Source organism: Lissotriton vulgaris, chromosome 2_2 (genome assembly GCF_964263255.1).
Source record: "Lissotriton vulgaris chromosome 2_2, aLisVul1.2, whole genome shotgun sequence".
Lineage (NCBI taxonomy): Eukaryota > Metazoa > Chordata > Amphibia > Caudata > Salamandridae > Lissotriton > Lissotriton vulgaris.
This window is the reverse complement of record NC_141688.1, coordinates 245,687,129-245,707,851: the sequence shown is the minus strand read 5'-3', so window position 1 is coordinate 245,707,851 and position 20,723 is coordinate 245,687,129. Positions and strand designations below refer to the sequence as shown.

General features: G+C 46.5%; 1 non-coding gene across 1 annotated transcript; it reads right to left on the bottom strand.

The window, feature by feature from the left end:
- Window positions 1-18,837: 18,837 nt before the first annotated feature.
- On the bottom strand, window positions 18,838-18,942 carry LOC147729287 (U6 spliceosomal RNA). Its single transcript, XR_015309231.1, has one exon. It is a non-coding gene; the product is annotated as a U6 spliceosomal RNA (small nuclear RNA).
- Between the last annotated feature and the right edge of the window lie 1,781 nt (window positions 18,943-20,723).

Genomic DNA, 20,723 nt, shown 5'->3' with positions numbered 1-20,723 from the left:
CACCTCTTCTAACCTTCTACCCCTCTAACCCTCTTCAATCAATCAATCAATGAGGACATTTATAAAGCACGCTGCCTACCTCTGTGGGTCTCAAGGCGATGGGGGGGGGGGGGGGGGGGGGGGGATGGTGATGCTGATCGAAGAGCCAGGTCTTGAGAAGTCTTCTGAAGGCCAGTAGGTCTTGGGTCAGCCGTAGGTTGCTGGGGAGGGTGTTCCAGGTGTTGGCGGCGAGGTGGTAGAAGGATCTGCCGCCGGGCCAGTTGTTCTTCGTTTGCGGGGAACTGTGGCGAGGCAGAGGCAGGCAGATCGGTGCTTGCGGTAAGGGATGTAAAAGCTGAATCATCTGTTGAGGCACGCTGGGCCGGTGTTGTGGAGGGCCTTGTGTGCATGGATGAGGAGCTTGAAGGTTATCCTCTTGTTGATGGGGAGCCAATGAAGGTCTCTCAGATAGGGGGTGATGTGGCTGCAGCGCGGGATGTCGAGGATTAGTTGTGCCAAGGCGTTCTGGATGCATTGTAGCCGTCTCAGGAGCTTGGTTGACGTTCCTGCGTAGAGGGCATTTCTACCCCTCTTCTACCCCTATTCTATCCCTCCAGCCCTCTTCTACCCCTCTACCCCTATTCCATCCCGCTTCTACCCCTCTTCTAGACCTCTTCTACCCACTCTAACTAGCAAAAACACTGTGTCACGGCAGCATCACTCAGAACCACCACAGCATCACTGTACCCCACAACAGCATCACTCAGTGCCACCACAGCTTTACTCAGCACCACCACAGCATCACTCAGCAACACCACAACATCACTCAGCATCACCACAGCACCACTTAGCGCCACAACAGCATCACTGAGCGCCACCACAGCATCACTCAATGTCACCACAGCATCACTATTCACCACCACAACATCACTCAGCGCAACCAAAGTGGCACTCAGCAACACCACAGCATCACTCAGCGCCATCCGAGCATCACTCAGCTACACCACAGCATCACTCAGGGCCAACACAGCATCACTCTACACCACCTCAGCATCACTCAGCACACCCGCAGCATCACTCAGGGCTACAACAATATCACTCAGCGCAACCACAGCATCAATCAGCACTACCACAGCATCACTCTGCATCACCACAGCATCAGTCAGCACCACCACATCATCACTCAGCAGCATCACCAAGGGCAACCACAGCATTACTCAGCACCACCACAGCATCAGCTAGAGGGGATTCAGGATGTGTTGTTGTACTTAAAGATTGTGTGTCGCAAAATACTGTAACATCTCCAGATTTTACGGATCAAAATCTAACCAAAACAAGCATTGGCAAAGCCAATAGTTTTCACCTTTGGGACTTTATAACTGTTTAGCCATGCAATGGTGGATGTTGTTGCACAAAGGATAATGTGCTGCATAAATAAATACTTATAAGATCTCAGAAGCGAGTACTATTGGCTTTGCCAATGCTTGTTTCTAATGTTGCTAGGGGGCTGCTTCACTTTCTGCAGTCCCTCACAACATTAAAATATACTTCGTGGTGCCCCTGCAGCTTCTAGGATTCCATAAAAATATTGTTCATTGTACTGCCCTAGAGAATTATGGGGTGCTCCTTCCTAGGAGGCAGAGGGCGCACAGCCACTCCCCAAGCCCCAACGAGCCCCAGGATGCCATCACCTGGGGCCTTATTTTTACAACAGGTGTGGGAAGTGTGCAAACCCCCCCTCCCTGAGCCAACAAGGGCATCAGGGTACACATCACCTTGGGCCTTTTTTTAAACAAGGCCTTCTCCCCAAGACTTTACATCCCATGAAGCCCAACCCCCCAGGTCCTCTGGAGGGTGCTCCTGTACCCACTCGGCACACCCACAAAGCATTACATTGGGGGCCACAGAGGGAGTCACAAGGGCCCATTGGCCCCAGCCATCTCCCCAGTCAAAACTATACTGGGGTCTGCTGGGAGCAGGCACCTTTTCATTGCTCGCGCCTGGACTGGAGCAGCATATTTCTACTGCTCCAGTCGAGCAGAAATAAAGTAGAGTTCCCTGCCTGTGGGAGTCCCGACAGAGTATGCCCGTACTCTCTGGGCATGGTACTACAATGTCCTAGGGGTGGCATACAGGGTAGGACTGGTAACCAAAACCAGCCCTGGCAAACTGATCTGCCGCCCCCCTAGGGGTGAGGGGGGTGCGGCTGAGTTGTTTGCTAGGGCTGGTTTGGCTGATTTTGTTAAAGAGGGACAATATTGCCAGGCCCCGGTAACACAAACAGAACCCAAGGGACCCTAAACTGGCTCCCACCCTAACAGCCACCCGGGGAAACAACTGGTGCGCACTGAGGCCAATCAGGCCCTGGTGGCATACCCTGGCACAAAGAAGTAGTACACCACAAGGGTTGGCCCACAGGGAGGATATTAATACAGAAAGGGGGAATTAATGCCTTCTTCTCCTTTTTCAAATATGGCCAATGGGACGCGGGTCCCTGGGGCTCATTTGTGGCTCAGTAAAAGGGCTGCATGCCTCTTCCCCTCTGTCTGGTATTTGTACCCCAAGGAGATGGGGTCCTCGGCCCCATCAGAGACTCAGAGAGGGGGGTAACAAGCCCCTCTCCACATCAAAGTGCACGTGGCCCCAGGGGAGGAGGTGCTCAGGCCCTGAGTTACTCAGAAAGGGGGCCCCACTCATGCCCCCCTGCTCATATATATTGTAATAGAGACCCCTAGCCTGGGCCCACCCTGGTGTCAAATTTCTTTAAATTAATATGGTATGATATGGTATTGCCTCTCATTGTATGGTATGGTATGGTATGGCATTTCATGACCTGTCATGGTATGGAATGGAATGGTATCATATGGTGGGGTATGGCCTGTCATTGTATAGTATGGTATGGCTTGTCATTGTGTAGTCTAGTATGAGATGGTATGTGATGTATGGCCTATTATTATCTAGTGTAGTCTGGTATACCTACCATATTATAGTATAGTATGGTATGGTGTGGCTTGTCATTGTATAGTCTACTATGATATGGTATTGTATGGTAGGTATAGTATGGTATGGGTGCAAAATTGGGTTACTGGTTGCCTGGGGTGTGAGCCCTGGTCAAGCTGCAAACACAATCTATGTCAGGGTATGGCACAAGCGTACCTCAAATTAACCTGTGCCCAACCCTCTTTGGCACAGAGTCAGTCTTAACTTAGAGGCAATCTGTAAAATATGTGTGCAACACTACAAACAGTAAAAACATCACACAGAAAGATCCACGCCAAGTTAGAAGAATAGAGTAAAATGTAGTAAATAAAACATGACCAAAACGACAAACATCAAATCAATAGTACTGGAGTTATGAACTTTTACAGATATATTGTAAAATAGTGCTAAAAAACAGAAAGCCTGTTGCAGTGGCGAGAAGAGCAGGCCAGGCAATGTGTACGGGCTGGCAGGAGCTTCATGTTGAGCGGTCAATGGTGCAGTGCTAATAGAAAAGCTAGTGTTGAGTTGCTCTGATTTCCGGTGCGGGCGGCGCAGCCTTGGTGCTTGATTTCAGCTCGCTTAGCCATATCAAGGGTCCAATACCTGAGAGGCACCACTTGGGGTCAGGAACTCATCACAGATGGGTCCAGGTGCTGGTTGAGGAGCCTTTTATGTCCATGAGGCTCACATCAGGAGGCCAGCAAACGAACCCTTGGAATTACTCTCGGGTTCTGGGTTCAAGATACAGTTGCATGTCCAGTTCTTCTTCCCCAGGTCAGGACAGCAGGGCAGCAGTTCATTTAGAGCAGCAGTTTATTTTAGTGGCAGACATTACAGCAACACAGCAGTCCTTCACTCTGGCAGAGCATCCACAGTGCACATGTGCTGTCTGTAAGACCTGCTGTATTCAGTAAAAGGACTTTGATCCGGCCTGCTGCTGACCATAGGTTGACTACTATGTTGCTGTTCTATGTGGTCTCCTAACTGGTTCGCGCTGCCGATACGCCATTTCCGTTCTTAGCTGAGGAGCACCGGCCAAGTACAGTTTCCTTACGCTGTCATTGTTTATTTGTTGTTTGGAGAACTCTTCTATTTGTTACCTGCCTCGGCTCGTGTTCTGATGTACATGTTTATGCCCCTGTTTTTGAAATGTCGCTTTACTTCCGCCACGCAGTCACCAGACAGGATTTCCTTTGCAGGCATTCTGCATTTGTTACACCATTCATGGATTCCGGGTTTCGTGCTATTCACATTTGTTTTATTTTTGGACAGTAATGTGTACACTAGGAAAAGTTTTCTGTAAATAATCCCCATGGTTTATGGTTATGATCTAATTCTAAAGGAATTAAGCTATGATTATGTTTGAAAAAATGCAGCATAGGATGCTCCACCTTGCCTTCCCTCTGTAGTTTGCTGTAACCTTTATTTTTACATCCATTACATGTATATGTGATATACCTGAAGCATGATCTTGGTTGACCTATTGATCACGTTATTTTATGTTAACCTTCATGTAAGCTACTTCCACTTATGGTGTGTACAAGAATATTTGATATTCCAGTAAATGTGCATTGCAAATCATTGAGTCATGGCTTGATCATCATGAGTGGTACTCAAATGCAATTTTTCTATACATTTGTTTACAGTTTAACCATTAAGTATGTAGTCAGTTTAGTAAACTAATTTACTGCATGCTGTTTTGTACTATTCAACACTTTGTTTTGACCTATGAGTTTATTGGAAATTCTTGTTCATTTATATGATCTACTTTGTTAGGTTTGCCTAAAACAACATGCAAGAGATATTGTATACAGGGGCATTGGAGCCTGCCCACTGCATACCATTTGTTGGTTTCACACATTTCCAAACCTCACCGCACAATTCAACACCAAACCATATTATTTCAACTCAACAACACAATTACACCTCATACTACATCATTCAACTCAACAACACAATTACACAACAAACCACATACATCCATTCCACACCACAGAATTCCTCATCATATCACAAAATTCTACAGCACACCACATAATCAAACTCCATAACAAGAAATACAATTCCACAAAATTACACTCGATAACACACAATCCCACTCTACATAATTCCAGCACACTCAATACCACATAATAACTATTCACATAATTTCACTGCACACCATGCCACATAATTCCAATATACAGTTCCCCTCCACACTCCACACTACACAATTCCATGCCATTCAATTACCCAACTAACAATTCCACTCTTACCCACATTGTTCCACTATCCACCACATACATATACTCTATAACACCTGGGTAAAATACACTGTCAATCACAACGCCAATAGATCAAACAATACAAGAACTATTGCATTTCTAATGATTCTTATACATTGGTCAAAGCAGCGTGCCCCTTTATTGTGTGACATCCCCTGGTCACAGCTTGTAAATGTAAATGTAGTTGAGCTTCTATAGCGCACAGCTACCCGCAGTGGGTGTCCCGGCGCTTGCTTAGGGAACCCGTCCTGATATTCCCCTGTGTGATAGCCCCAGCGGGTATCCACAAGGTGAAAGTCAGGCATCCCGCTGCGAGGGGCCGTTGTGGAGATTAAGCAAGCTATTGCCCAGAGTCACAGAGTGTGAACCCGTGAGTCGAGAAGGCACCGGAGCGAGAATTATTAAGTCCGTGGAATTTTTAGTCCAAGACCCGCCGAGGCGGGGAATTGAACCCTGGTCCAGGACCGATCTCAGCTTCCGGGTCTGCCGCCTCTAACCCCTGAGCCACTTCTCCGCTTGTGACCAGGGGACGTCACCCAATCAAGGGGCACGCTGCTTGGATTATATCTCGTACTCTGCAATGGAAAGTACACCCTAGAGCACGTAACAACGGATATTTGATAAATTTCTTCCGGAGACACACGCTTGGCACCTATTTTAAATATGCAATACGAAGAGATTTCAAACATTACTGATCAGAGAGCGGACACCTTCGCTTTTTCAATAGATGTAGCTATTCGCATTTATGCTTTGATACATAAGGACGCAACGGAAACTACTTTACATAGGAACAAGGAGCAAAACATACGACAATTAATCTACCTTTCGAACAGGGAAATCAATCAGAGGCTTGTGAAATACCATTGTGCGCTTCGAATACCCAGGGGTTTAATAATTGCCCTCAAACCATCGCTATGCAAAAATTATCTGAAATTTAAAGAAAAGTGGTACACAATCCTAAACAAGTGCTCCTTAGACCTCATCCTTCTTATCATCGAGGAATTACCTAACATCTTGGAGGTACTACAAAAGGAGATTAAAATAGTAACCAACAAATTGACAAAAACCTCACCACCGGAGGAATGGGCCAAAATATTAGAGGACATTAATGTCCAATTAACAAAACACACACAAGAAATCAATGACAGAAAATCAGGAAGCTATGGAGAGACACTATGGACTACAAACTTGGGGAGATATATACCTGGGCAGAGGTATATGCCCGCCGCAGACAATACAAACCATATACACAAAGCACGGATACAACCTCAATTGACAGTGATCAATCAACAAGACCGAAAACATTTGGGAGACCCAGGCAACAGCAATCCACAGGAGTGGGACAACCACCTGAAATTTTGGGATGCCGTCAAAATCAGGAGCAGCAGCAAAGAAGTGGGGAGCCTTTTTTAGAGGTAGGCCAGCAGGAAAAGGAAGACCCAGGAGGGGCAAAGGGAAAGGAAAAAGACGCACCAAACACACAGAGCATAGCATCAGAAAAGAAGAAGGACAAAACCAAGAAGAACTTGAATTGAAAAACCTGTTTATTAACAACTCTGATCATGAATTGGATAAGATTTCTATGGAAACACTACAGAAGGGGATGACGTTTGTCCCAACTACTGAAACAGACAAATTAGAATTGGAAGTCAGTTTCTATAAACTAATGAGGAAACTACGTCTTAGGCACTTTTTTAATAACATTGTTACAGCCAAAGGGGAAGCGAAAGAAGACCAATTATTGGGATTATCACCACACAGCACTTACATAGCGCCAGGATCCCATAAGACATTCAATACTTTTGAAAACTTGGTGAGAATGGAATTATCAAAGTTGAGTTTCACGAAGTAATCAAGACGGCATAATCTTACGCAGAAGCAATTTGAGGCTCTCTGCAGAATCGCTAATAATCCCAATATTATCTGCCAAAAGGCAGATAAAGGAGGCGATATAGTGGTAATGAATATTTCACACTATGAACAAGCAGTGAAACGACATTTAGCGGATAAAACCGCGAATTTACCTTTGGATACCAACCCCACGGTACATTTTTCTAAACATTTGGAGACAATATTCAACAAGGCCTTTAACAATGAAATAATTAATGAGAGAACAAAAACATTTATGATTACAAGTTACCCAAAAGGTCCGACAATCCACATATGGCCTAAAATACATAAAGAACTCAGGAATCCACCCTTTCGACCTATTGTATCTACCGTTGGGAGCATTCACCAACCAATTTGCCAGCTGTTGGATAAATATTTGCAACCATGTGTGATGAGGTTGTAGACATTTGTCAAGGATACCACCAACTTTTTGGAAATATTTGGAAAAATTTAAATAACAACAGAGGAACAGATAACATTGTGCAGTATGGATGTTAAATCCTTATATACTTCCATACCCCATCAGGACGGGATAAAAGCGATAGAACACGCACTACTGAATACGGAATTGGATTTGAGCTTTAAAGTTTTCTTAATGGAACTACTGTATTTTACCCTTTTCCACAGTTACTTTAAATGGAAAAATCAATACTATTTACAACAAACTGGAACAGCAATGGGAAATTCGGCAGCCCCAGTAAATGCAAATCTATACATGGAGCATTTTGAAGAGAGACATATTTTGACTCAAGAACCATGGGTGTCTCAACTAAGCTCATACTGAGGTACATTGAACATATGTTCATTATATGGACCGGTCCAGATGAAATGCTCTCAGAAGCTATCACAAAATTGAATAAAAGAGATGAACGCATTCAGTTTACATCAGAGATTAATGATACTAAGATTACATTCTTGGATGTGGAGATTCACAGGAAAGGCTCCGTCTTTGAAACTGATATTTATTGTAAGTCTACAGACCGCAACAATCTGTTACACAATAACAGCTTCCATCAAAGAAGCATCTCCCGTACTCACAAATATTAAGAGTAAAGAGGATAGTATCGTCACCTGAAAAAGCAGAAGTCAGAATGAATGAGATGGAGAACAGATTCAGAGACAGGGGATATCCCCAAGAAACATTGGAAGATGCCAGGACACGATGTGCGCAAAAAAACAGGAGAGACCTACTAACAAAAACTGTAAAGAAGGATAATACAAGGGTAGTGGTTGTGTGAAAATATTCCACCAAGAGAAAGGCATTCAAAAACATTATCAAAAGGCATTGGGTGATTTTGTCACATGAAACAGAATTTAACAACATTTTTAATGAGATACATCGTTTTGCTTATCAAAGGGCGAAGAACCTGGGAAGCTTACTTAAACCTAAAGAACACACACCCATAGAAACGTTTCAAGGGACATTGCCCTGTTATAATTGCAGTCACTGCAACAGCATAATTAGAATAAACTCCATTGCATACGCTAGCAAAGGATACAAAATCAAGTTACGCGTGTCATCCACGTGCGACACAATGAATGTAATCTACTTGTTGAAATGTCCCTGCGGACAAGGTTACATGGGGAAAACAGAAAGAAAAATAAAGACAAGACTGAATGAACACAAATCGAACATTCGCAATAGAATGATGAAATCAACGGTTGCTACGAATTTTAGTGAGGCCTCACACAATGTAAGCCAGTTGAGATACACCATCCTGGAAATTGTTGTCAAACGAGAAGGCATCAACAACAACAAAAAGTTACTGCAACTTGAGAACTTTTGGATATATAAGCTTGAAACCTTGAAGCCCACTGGAATGAATGATCGGACCGAATATAGCTGTTACCTGTAGAAACTTTATAGTTTATATGGACAATTTACTGCATTGCATGCTTACTCTAACCTTTTTCCCTTTTCATCATTTTTTCCATCATTTTCAAATTGTAATTTTCATCTAAATGAAGCAAGGTTTTACAAGATCACATGCACCTATTATTGCTTTCTAGGGCATTCACCCAGTATAATTAATCATCTTTAATCTGATACTCATTGTGAATATTAATCGGTGACAAGAGGACCACGAGTCCGTTATTTGTTTTCACAGCACCATGTTTTACACTTTTGTTTCTAGTCATTTGCACTCTTTAAAATGGACGCCGTTTACACAGTATTTTGTAGTCCTACCTTTATGCTAATATTAGACACAAAGAGCTACTGATGGCTAACTTGGTTTTTCCTGTAAACGGAGTATGACGAGTTTCGTGACACGCTTTAAGGAATATTGGAGGTCTGGTCAGCTCTTTTCAGAGTAAGTTACATTTGCTTTCGATTGAGTGTGTTAATTTGTGAGACAGGCTGCTTTGAATCGTCTGCATGGAGACAGCAAATTCTTGATGATCTAGTTTGTATCGCAACTTAGTGGGGTAATGATAACACACTGATTATGGAAGCATGGGATTAATTTCACCGCATAGCTATCTTTGTATATGTTAACCTGGCGGTCAGAGTTTTTGTTTGATATTCAGTTCACAGTGCGCATAATCACGGATTTGTTAAGATTTGTTTCACAGGACTGATAATGAACGCATGCTCGTTTTTTTCACCTCGTTTTTGCACCTCGTTCTTTTCACTGGATAATTATTGAGCACTGGTTTCACAGATGAATTTGACCGACATAGGCACAATAGATGAAATTACACACGCTTCTACTTCACGTTCCACTGCATGAATTCCTTGAGTATCTTCCTATGTATCCTCATGTATGATATATTAATATATTGTTTCATTTGTAGAACCCAGTTCCCTGATGAAGGCTATCGAATAGCCGAAATGCATTGGATAAGGATAATGCCCTGGTTATAAAGGCTGGTGGCCATAATTATCATTTGAAACGAATGAATATAACCAAAAATAATGGGTGGCACAGAATGAATTAAGAAGAATAAAAGAATTCTGGAACACAGACCAAATTGTGTTTGAACTTCATTTTGAACTTTATTTTGAAGAATTGTTACAACCATTTTGAGATTAAGCTGTGACCAGGGGACGTCACCCAATCAAGGGGCCCGCTGCTTGGATTATATCTCGTACTCTGCAACGGAGAGTACACCCTAGAGCACGGAACAACGGATAAAAACTTTGAATAACCTAGAGTGCAAGTGTAATATATTATATTTGTTATACATTGGCACCTTGCTTCTGGAAGGTGGGAGAAGGTTCTTGACAGTAAGAGCTTGGAATTCCAAGTCTTCCCTTTCCTGGCTCCAAGCTGGCTGCTGTAACAATGTGGGGCTGTTATGCCCTTTATGAAGGCAATTCAGTTGTAAATGGGGCCTTGCTCTGTCCAACCTGTCAGCAGATGGCCCATCCAGGCACACCTAATCCCTCTAATGTGTGACTGTCTAGGAGGAAATCTCACAGACTAACTGTCAGTGACACCGTGTGCCAAGACAGGCTACTGCTACAAATGGGAAAGGGTAGAAAAATGGCAGCTTTCTAAAAGTGGATTTTTTTTTATTGTTACCAAGAATCCGACTTCCCCATTATATAGGGCTCTTCGGCACAGTTCCGAAGATACCAAACACGATACATCCACCTACTCCCTAATGCACATGACAGATTATTAAAAATAATAAGGAATTTCCAATGTTATCCTATGGGATGAGTAAACCTTACATTAGTGAAAAACGAATGTAAGGATTTTTCACTACCAAGAAATGTAAAACGTATAAGTATATGTCCAACCTTTTAATTACACAGCAGGCTGTCCTGTGGCCTATCTAGGGGCTACCTTAGGGATGACTTATATGTACTAAAAGCTGAGTTGTAAAGGGGTTTTTAATGTAAAGTCAACATGGAAGTTTAAAACTGCATTCAGGCTGCAGTGGCATCCTGGGACATGTATTAAGCTGCTACTTAAGTGTGTGGCACAATAAGTGATGCAAGCCCACTGGTAGCAATTAATTTCCAGGCCCGGTATATAGTGCACCACTCTACAAGGGACTTGCAAGTAAATTAAATATGCAAATTGGGTATAAGTCAAATTATCCCTGTTTGAGGGCAGTGAGCACAAGCAGTTTAGCAATGGTTAGCAGTGATAAAGTACACAGAGTCCTAAAACCAACAAAAAGAAGTCCAGTAAAAATGGAGAAAATGAGGCAAAACGTTTGGGGAAGTCCATCCTAAGGCTGACATGTCTAATAGTATGGTATGGTATATTATGGAATGGCCTGTCATTCTATGGCATGGTATGATATGGCATGTCATAGTATGTTATGTTTATCTTTGTTACAGTGCCCATATTAAGTTATGGGAGGTAGTACTATGGAGCAATCAAACCAGCAAAAAAGCACTTTACAATATAGCGTAATTATCACGCTAGATTGCTCTATCCCACATAATAAATAATAAATAATAAATAATAATCTATACTAATATAATAGAGAGAGAGCCCAAACCTTTGAGGCGGGTAATCTCAGGAACCACAGCACCAATCACAACACCCAATACAGCATTGGAAAGAGCAGTTGCAGCAGAAGGACATAGGCTATGCAGACGCCCACCATATACATTTAAAAGGTAAGAGATCCGTGCCAGCAAAGTAGTCCTTTGTGGGCGTGTCTACGTTGTGCTGTGGGCGTGTGCTGGGGGCGTAACAAACACTGGGGGCGTGTGGTACGTTCCGCCCTTCATGCCATGTCTCATATCGTGTGCTAATCCCACCCTGCTCCATTTAAATACCTCTGCACCCCATAATCATAACCCACCCTTACTTCTTAAAATACCCCAACACCCTTAAACACTAACCATCTTAACTCTATATATACTCTGTACACCAAAACCCAAACCTATCCCTAAACCCTAAAAATACCCCTGTACCCCAAAACCCAAACCTAACCCTGAACCCTATAAATACCCCTGTACCTCAAAACCCAAACCTACCCCTGAACCCTAAAAAAACCCTGTAACCCAAAACCCAAACCTAGCCCTGAACCCTAAAAATACCACTGTACCCCAAAACCCAAACCTAGCCCCTGAACCCTAAAATACCCCTGTACCCCAAAACCCTAAACTAGCCATGAACCCTTAAAATACCCCTGTACCCCAAAACCCAAACCTACCCCTGAACCCTAAAAATACCCCTGTACCTCAAAACCCAAACCTAGCCTGAACCCTAAAAATAACCCTGTACCCCAAAACCCAAACCTAACCCTGAACCCTAAAATACCCCTGTACCCCAAAACTCAAAGCTACCCCTGAACCCTAAAAATAGCCCTATACCCTAAAATCCTAACCTAGCCCTGAACCCTAAAAATACCCCTACCTATCCCTAAACCCTAAAACTACCCCTGTACCCCATAACCCAAAACTATATCTGAACCCTCAAAATACCCAAACACCCCAAAACATATACCTCAGTACCCCAAAACATATACCCCTATACCCATACTTACCTTATCCAAACATTAAAAAAAACATGTTTTTACCATTCATGCATTTACAACGAATTTCGTTGTAAATGTATGTGTGGTAAAAGCATATAAAATGTAATGCCATGCGTTATAATGCCACTGCGGAGGCATGGTACTTTCGTAATGAAAGTATGCGGAGTGATGGTATGCGGAAAGAAAGTTGCAGAATAATGGGTGTTTACCCTCCCCCAGTAAGTACATTGGTGGCACGGCGGCCCACATCTCCAGCAACATAATCATATTTTATCACCACCCATTTGAAAAAGGCACAGGTCTCTCTAATTGATGCGCAGCACCGACATACACTTTTAGACACACCTCCCGCCACAAGTTCTAAAATTGCAAACTTTAGATCTGGGGAGCTACGTTCGAATCTTGGCATCAGCTCAACGTCCTGTGATTCCAGGCAAATCGCTTTGTCTCCCTGTGCCTACCACAAATGAATGTGTTCTTCTGTAATGTAAATTGTGCTCATGCCATGTTGTTGAGTACGCGCTATATAATATTGCAAGGAAAAATAAAGTAGGGAATCTAGAGTTGACACACTACTGAACACGCACTCTTAAGTGCATCAGCAGTGCACTGTGAATCGGAGCGTTTCACAGGCCAGTCACAGATAAGAAATGCTATCAAAACGAAATCCTACAAAACAATATACTACTGGGCGGCAGCAATTCATACCCGGACAACGTCGGGACGGGCTGCTAGTAAATAATAAATAAATAAATGTAATCATGCTAACATTAGCCAATTCAAAACACATCTTGTTTTTTAATATGTAATGTATGTATGTAATGTATAGGCATTTATATAGCGCACTACTTACCCGGAGGGTCCCAAGGCGCTTCGACCGCTGCGAAACCCTTCCTGGCTTCCCTGAGAGATGGTCCCTTATTGGGTATCTCCAGGGTGAGACCAGGCATCCCCGGCGGTCTGGTGGGGCCGTTAGTGAAGATGAGGCAAGCTAATGCCCAGAGTTGCCGAGTGTGATCGCTGATCAGAGTGGGCACCGAGGCGAGAGAATTATCGAGTCCGCTGACCCTGGTCCAGAAACCTGCCGCGCCGGGAATCGAACCCTGGTCCCGGGCCGTCCTCTGCTCTGTAATATGTACAAAAAAGCATTTTTTTACAAATTAAATTAGTAATGACTTAATAGGGATAGTGTGAAGCCATTAATGCACATTAAAATCGTTGCTAAAAGCAACACTTGCACCCTGTGGCCTGCTGGTGCTGTTATGCTGCACCAAATAACAGAAAGGGAGAGGATGAAAAGTAAAACAGAACAAACACGAGAGCCCAATGGTGACTCAAAAGTGCAGAGAAAAACCAGGAGCAAGACAATCTAAAAACACAAGCACTTTCATGAACAAAAATAGGCCAAGACAGAAAGCAGAAGCAGCAGAAGGCCACTCCTGAAAAAAGTACGTTATATTTGGTACATGCTCAAGGGATGGGGGAAAACACATGAACTGAAAGTGAAGCCAAAATGAAACCAGCACGCCCTGACCAAACAGGAGCCAGCAATATGGCCGACAATGAATCCAATGAATGGTAAGCAATGGGTGCCTTCTAAGCACCGGGGGGCATATTTACAAGAAACTGGCGCCACGCTTCAATTAATTCAAAATGCAGGGATGCGCTGTATTCACAAGACTACAGTGCACCCCTGTCTTACCCTTTGCGCTGGCGCTAAAAAAGCTGAGAGGTGCATAAACGCCATTTTGCTAGGGTGCCTGCGCTGCAGGGGAAATTGTTTATGTGCAGGAATGGACACCTTCCTGCACCTTAACAATCTTTACAGGCAAGTTGCCCTATCTTTGTGTGCTGCAGAATGCAGCGCACATGGAAAGAGGAAATTAAGAGGAGAAATAAAACATTTCACTGCAAATCGCCTGCTTAAGACCAGGCATTCCCTTGCTGTATTTTAGGCGCTGCCCAATAACTCAAAAATATGGGGCAGCATCAAAAAGCAATGGGTGTCGTGGCGGGACGCCCAGTGCAACACCCAGTTCACCCATTAACACTAAGTTTAGCGTGAATAGGGGCATTATTTACAAGGCGGCGAAAAGCCATGTAAAGTGGATAAACGCCGCCTAGTAAATAAGGTGAAAGAGTTGATGCCACCAGAACGTCACTTTTTCCGATGTTCTGGTGGCGTTAACTCCTTATATATATGCCCCCTGTATGTAAACAAAATGTCTTGCAAGTAACAGATCCTGCACTGTCTCAGGCGAGCCCTAAAAGGTTGGAGTTATATGTCCGTGGATGGATATGTAGGCAAGAGCTCTTCTGCTTATCGTGTTGCCATCCAAAAAGGAGGTTAATAAATAGACAGTCACCAAAAATAACAGGCACCCGTATATCAACATGCCCTCTCAACTTCCGGGAAGAGGAGGATAAACTGCAGATAGTAAGATTTTCAACAGAGGCGTGATCTGTACAATAAGTACCCTTATCTGATTAAAACACCATCCTGGGCTGCTATGGGAATTCACAAGGACATATTATCAAGCCCATTATCGCCTTAATGGCAGTTTCCTGCCGCTAAAACGGCGATAATTGTATCGCAGTTCTTGATAATATGCCTCCAGGTCTTCTCGAGCCCAGGCCTCAGGGGAGCATACGGCTTGCACGCACTTTTTGCACTAATGAAGCGTGCAGGGGCTCATCCCTGTTTTGTTGGTGCAGCACGCGTGTTCTACTGTAAATCATTTGTTGGGGCGATCGATAAAAGTCTCCACCCTCGCAAGGCCCGCCGTGTAGAGTGGAAATGTTATCCTCGTCACAAGGACAGATTTCTGTCATGCCAACAAAGAATGCACCACTGATGCAGTGGAGGGGTCTAGACAACCGCCACGTGCAAGAAACAGCCTCTGCCTGCAAGTCTGTCTTATGCTATCATGAGTAATATGTAACCCCTGATGGCAACAGAGGACTGCAATCCATCCATCCTTTCATCCATCCATTCTTCCATCCACCCAGCCATCCATCTCACATATGTAGAGGAGGCAAGCGTACTATCTTACTTATTGTTAATGAACGATGAAATATGAGCACAATTCATTAAGATTAAGAGGTAACCCCAGTCGTGCTGCTCTCACCTTTCTCTCCCTTCATTGTGCGTTCACAGGTGAGCAGCAGATAACAATAACCATGCGCGATCAGCTTCATCGTTTACACACTGCCTAAAAGTCCTGTGGCGTTACCACTCAAGAAAGTACAATTGGACCTTATCAGATTGTTTTAAAGCCCACTGCACATGCATGCAGCACCACTATCTGTCAGCATCTGTCACTAGGGTGACACACTGGCATAGGTACAAATTCAGGACGGTGAGAGTAAAAATTTAGGACAAAGGGACTAAATTCAGGACAAAAATTCAGGACAAGAGGTTAAAATTCAGGACAAAACTTCAGGACAAAAGGTACGTTTCTCAGACACGTCAGAGGTGGTTGTGCAATAGTATATACGTAAGTCAATTAACAACCACCTAAGTACAAGTCTAAATAAGTTTATATTAGGTTGAGACAATCATGCACTTCACGGTTTTTCAGTATGGCCGCAGCTTACTACCTTAGACGATTCAAAATTCGCACCTCGCTCCAGCTGGTACATTAGTCACCAGACAATGGTGTACCGCACCTGAATAAAAGTTAGGCCTCTTTTATTGTTGATTGAAAACTACTGGCTATACAAGGGACTTTGCAGTGCCAGACCCCACCCCCCTTTTACAGCCACCCAGGGAAACATCCGATGCCTGGTCCAGCCAGTCTGGCCTTGCTACCACCCTCCAATGGTGCCCCTCATCTTCACTTAGACGGTCTCTCATATGTATTTAATTTCTTTTATAGTGTTACTCATCCCAAGAATGTAGCCCAGGGTGTCGGAGTGTGTTACATCACACACATTATATAGAGACAATGACTCATATTAACATGAAAGTCAATGTATAGGAAATGTTACTTAAGATAATGGGTGCTACAAGGTGTAATCATTCTTTCATCCATCATTCAGTCTTTCACCATTCATTCTGTCCTTCCATCTGTGTGCCCATCTATATCCAAACATATTTAACCATTTGCAAACCTATCCACCATATATCCATCATATCACTCAACCATCCTTCCATCCACCCTTTCACTCATCCATCCACTATTCATCTAATGGGCGGGAGGGGCTGCTCTTGTGCTTCAGGACGAGTGCGTGGTGGCTCCATCAGGGGGGCGAGGCCTCTCACAGGGGAGCAATGCTGCTCCCTGTGATGGCCAAAATGACGGACAAAAGGCGTCCGTAAAAGGAATCCTCACGGACAACGGACGTGAAGTCCCAAATACGGACGGTTCGTGAAATTTACGGACGGTTGATCACCCTATTTGTCACTACAGAGTCACAAGTGAAAGGGTGCGGTAGGAAAGGCGGGTTCTCTATGTCGCTGTGAGGGGTAAAAGCAGCATGGTGCAGTGCACTGGCAGTATGTAAGTGTGTAGATAACACCACAAAGGTGCAGTATCACGGGCCGCTGCTAGATGTCACTGTGGAGTCACAAATGAAAGGTTGAAGCCTCACTACAAGCTAGTTACACGTTTCTATGTCACGAAGAGCAAGTAACTGTGGCTCTTGTCTGAAGTCTCTGGCGCTCCTCCCTTCCCCCCCACCCCAATCAGGAAAGGTAGCTGAAGTGTAGCCTATAAATGTTCTCTCTGTGCAAGACAGTGTTCCATAGCAGGAAAAGAAACAAACATTTGCCATGGAATAGGTCTCGCATTTGCGAGAGTAACAGCTATTGGCGTTGTAAATGTAATTGTTTTCTTTTTTACTTTGCGTTTTAGACTGGAGTGGATGTATGTGGTGTGCGATGGAATTATGTAGATAGCAATTATGTGGTATTTACTGTATTGGAATAATGTGGAGTAGGATTGTGTGTTATGGAGAGAAATTATGTGGTATTGTGTTTTATGTTGAGGATTGTTGTTAAGTTTGATTATGTGGTGTGCTCTTGAATTTTGGGGTGTGATGTGGAATTATGTGGTGTGGATTGCATGTATATGGTGTGTTATGTTATTGTGTTGTTGATGCCCCGGTTACTTACCGGTAATCTTCATTACTCCGAGTATAGTCTTCCTCGCCACATGATTTACATAGTGAGCTTTAGCTCCACAACAGAACCCTCCAAAGCAAAAAGAAACCACCTCCCACCCCCTCCCAACATGGCCGACCAGTCCCACCTGACCTCTATAAGAGGCGGGCCGGCCCAACCAATCAGCCTGATCTACCAAGCAAACAATGAAGCCGATAGCCAGACAGGGAGGGGGGGAGGGAACTCATGTGGCGAGGAAGACTATACTCGGAGTAATGAAGATTACCGGTAAGTAACCGGGGCATTACCTCCTCGTAAGTCTTCCTCGCCACATGATTTACATAGTGAGCCAATACCCAAGCCAACAAGGCTTCATTGATCACCAGAACAACAACACCCCACGGTGATGCAGAGAAACCAACCCAAGGTTGATGGAAAACAACTGAAAAGAAAACAGGGACCACAGGAAACCTGAATTCAAGACCTCCAGGAAAAGGAGGCCAACCAGGAGTCGCAGCTCCAGCACTCAGAACGGCCCCAGCGAAGTCCCCCCGGGACTGCTAGAGACCCACGTACCAGGCGGGTGATGACCACGCCGAAGTCAGACAAAACTCCACAGAGGAGACACCCACTAAGGGGGCCCAGGGAACAGAGCCACACCTCGCGGACCGACCCTGGGCCCCCGCCGGATCCACCGAACCCAGCGAAGCGTAGGGAAGGATGCCAGCCTGTGTAAGCCCGCGAACCAAGGAGGAACGAGGGCTAGCGGCCCGAACGAACCGGGCCCAAAAGGCATAACACAGGTCATCCCACCGGGAAAGGAAAAACGTGCGGCTAAGAGAAGCCAAAACAGCACGCCGAACAACCAGCCCGGACCAGGGAGGAACCACGTTGGCCGGAAAAAAAAAAAACGGCAAAGATACCACCTGAGTCCGAGGCCCCCGGGAAGGGACCCCGGGAAGGACACGGGGGACATGCCGGAGGAGCAACCCCGTCCGGCAAAACCCGCAAGAAGGGCGGGGAGCGGAGGAACGACCCCCGCACGCCCATCCGCCCAGCAGACACCATCGCCACCAGGGAAATTCACCCGCAAGGCGAGGAACCGCAAAGCCACCGAGGGCCGGGGCCCAACAGGGCGGACCCCGAAGAGCTCGTAGAACGAGCGAGAAGACTCCTGTGGAACGCCTCACGAATTTGCGAGTCACCCTGGCGCAGGGGCCCTGCAAATCTCCAGGAACGTTCCAACCTAAGTACATGTGCAGCCGAAGCGAGCCCCCAAGGGGGAGACCGGCAGAGCGCCCGTGGGCGAAGGACAAGTAACATCGGAGCCAAGCGAGCCACCAAGGAAACCAGGCCCTCGAACACCGGACTGTGGAAGGCCCGCAATGCCGCTCACCGGGCCCACAGGAAAGAAGGGGCCCCGTTCCAGGAACACCCCCCAGACCGGAAAACCAAGACCCGCAAGGGGACCACGGAGGCGGGGACAGCACCAAGCCGACCGTGCGTATGCGAGAAGGGCGCCCAGCGCCGGGCAGAGGCAGAGCACGTGGAAGACCTGCGGGAACCCAGTAGCAAGCCACAACCCCGAGCATCCGCACAAGAACCGGGCCTGCCGAAGGAGGCAGGCCAGCCGACAAGAGCCGGCACAACACCGATGCCGAGAGCGGGGGACCCAACCACGGAATGGGAAGATCCGGGATCGGCCAGGAGGCTTGAACCGTCAGCTCGCCATAGGAGAGGGCACCCGGGGCGGCGGACCCCGCCGGGAACTAAAAACAGGAACGCACCACGACTTGCGTGGCAACCACGCGCGGGTGCCAGGTACCACACCACTGCAACGTTCCAAAATAAGGCCATGCGCTGCCGAGCCGAGCGCCCCTGAACACTCCGGCCCTGCCCAAGCGCCTCCTGCCGAGGATCCGCGATCTCAGAGGGCACGGGGGAGATGCGTACAGCAGACCGAAAGGCCACGCGAAAGACAGGTAATAAGGACCCGGAAGGAGGAGTAGAACCCGGGCCGGAGGGCCCCCTCCGTGAACAGAGACCTCGGAGGCAGACCGAGCCGAGGCCCTAGGCGTCGAAACACCACCGGGGCAGGGCGAGACCATGTAACGACGGCCATACCAGACTCCGTCGGCCCCCGGGGGAAGACAGCCCGAAGGGCCAGGACCGGTGACACCCCCCCCAGGGCGCCCAACCCGGCCAAGACCCGGGGACCTAAGCACCGGCAAAAGGAATGCCACACGAAAACGTGCAGGGGCCAAGCCAGTCACCACCAAGTGTATTAAAAGTGCCGCCGAAGCGAGCACAGCAAAAAGACGGCCGGCCAGGAAGACCTCCAGCAACCCCCGAAGCCCAAGGTGCTGAGCGGCCGCAGGAGAACCCAACGACCCCCAAACGACCCGGCGCCAAAGGACGCCCCCCCCCTGAAAGAACCAGAGGGAAGCACCGGGACCAGGCACACGCCCCCCCGGAGGAGGACAAGCCCGCGACGAGGACCGAAGGGACCACCAGACATAGGCCAGGAAGCCGACGGACGAGAGACACCGCCAGATGTGAAGCCTCATTCCCCTGGGGGGGGGACAAAACGAGGCCGTGAGGAAGCACACGGCCAGACAGGGAACCCCCAAGACCCACACCCGGCGAAGAAGATCCACCAGGCGGGCCAGGAGCACCGCTCCCCCCCCCCTAGGGCCAGAACGCCAGCCCAACGGAAGTACTCGCAACCGCGAGCGGGAACCCCCACTCGCAGGCTTTTACAGGCGAGACACGGGAAGGAGCCGGGACCCCAACCCGTCGAGACGGTGGGACCCCGCGGAACATCCGCCCGACTAGCCAGCCCGGACAGCAAGCCCGAAGCGCCCCAGACTGTCAGTATCTAGGGGCGAAAAAGGGAGCGGCAGAACCAGCACGAGACTGGTAACAGCCGAAACACGGGCCAGGACCTTCACCGAAGCGCAACACGATACAAAAATCACGCACAATACCCTAGCCAGGGTACAAGGCGGCAGTACGAAAGCCGCCGTTTCCAAACATAACCTATGTCTTCGGAAGGT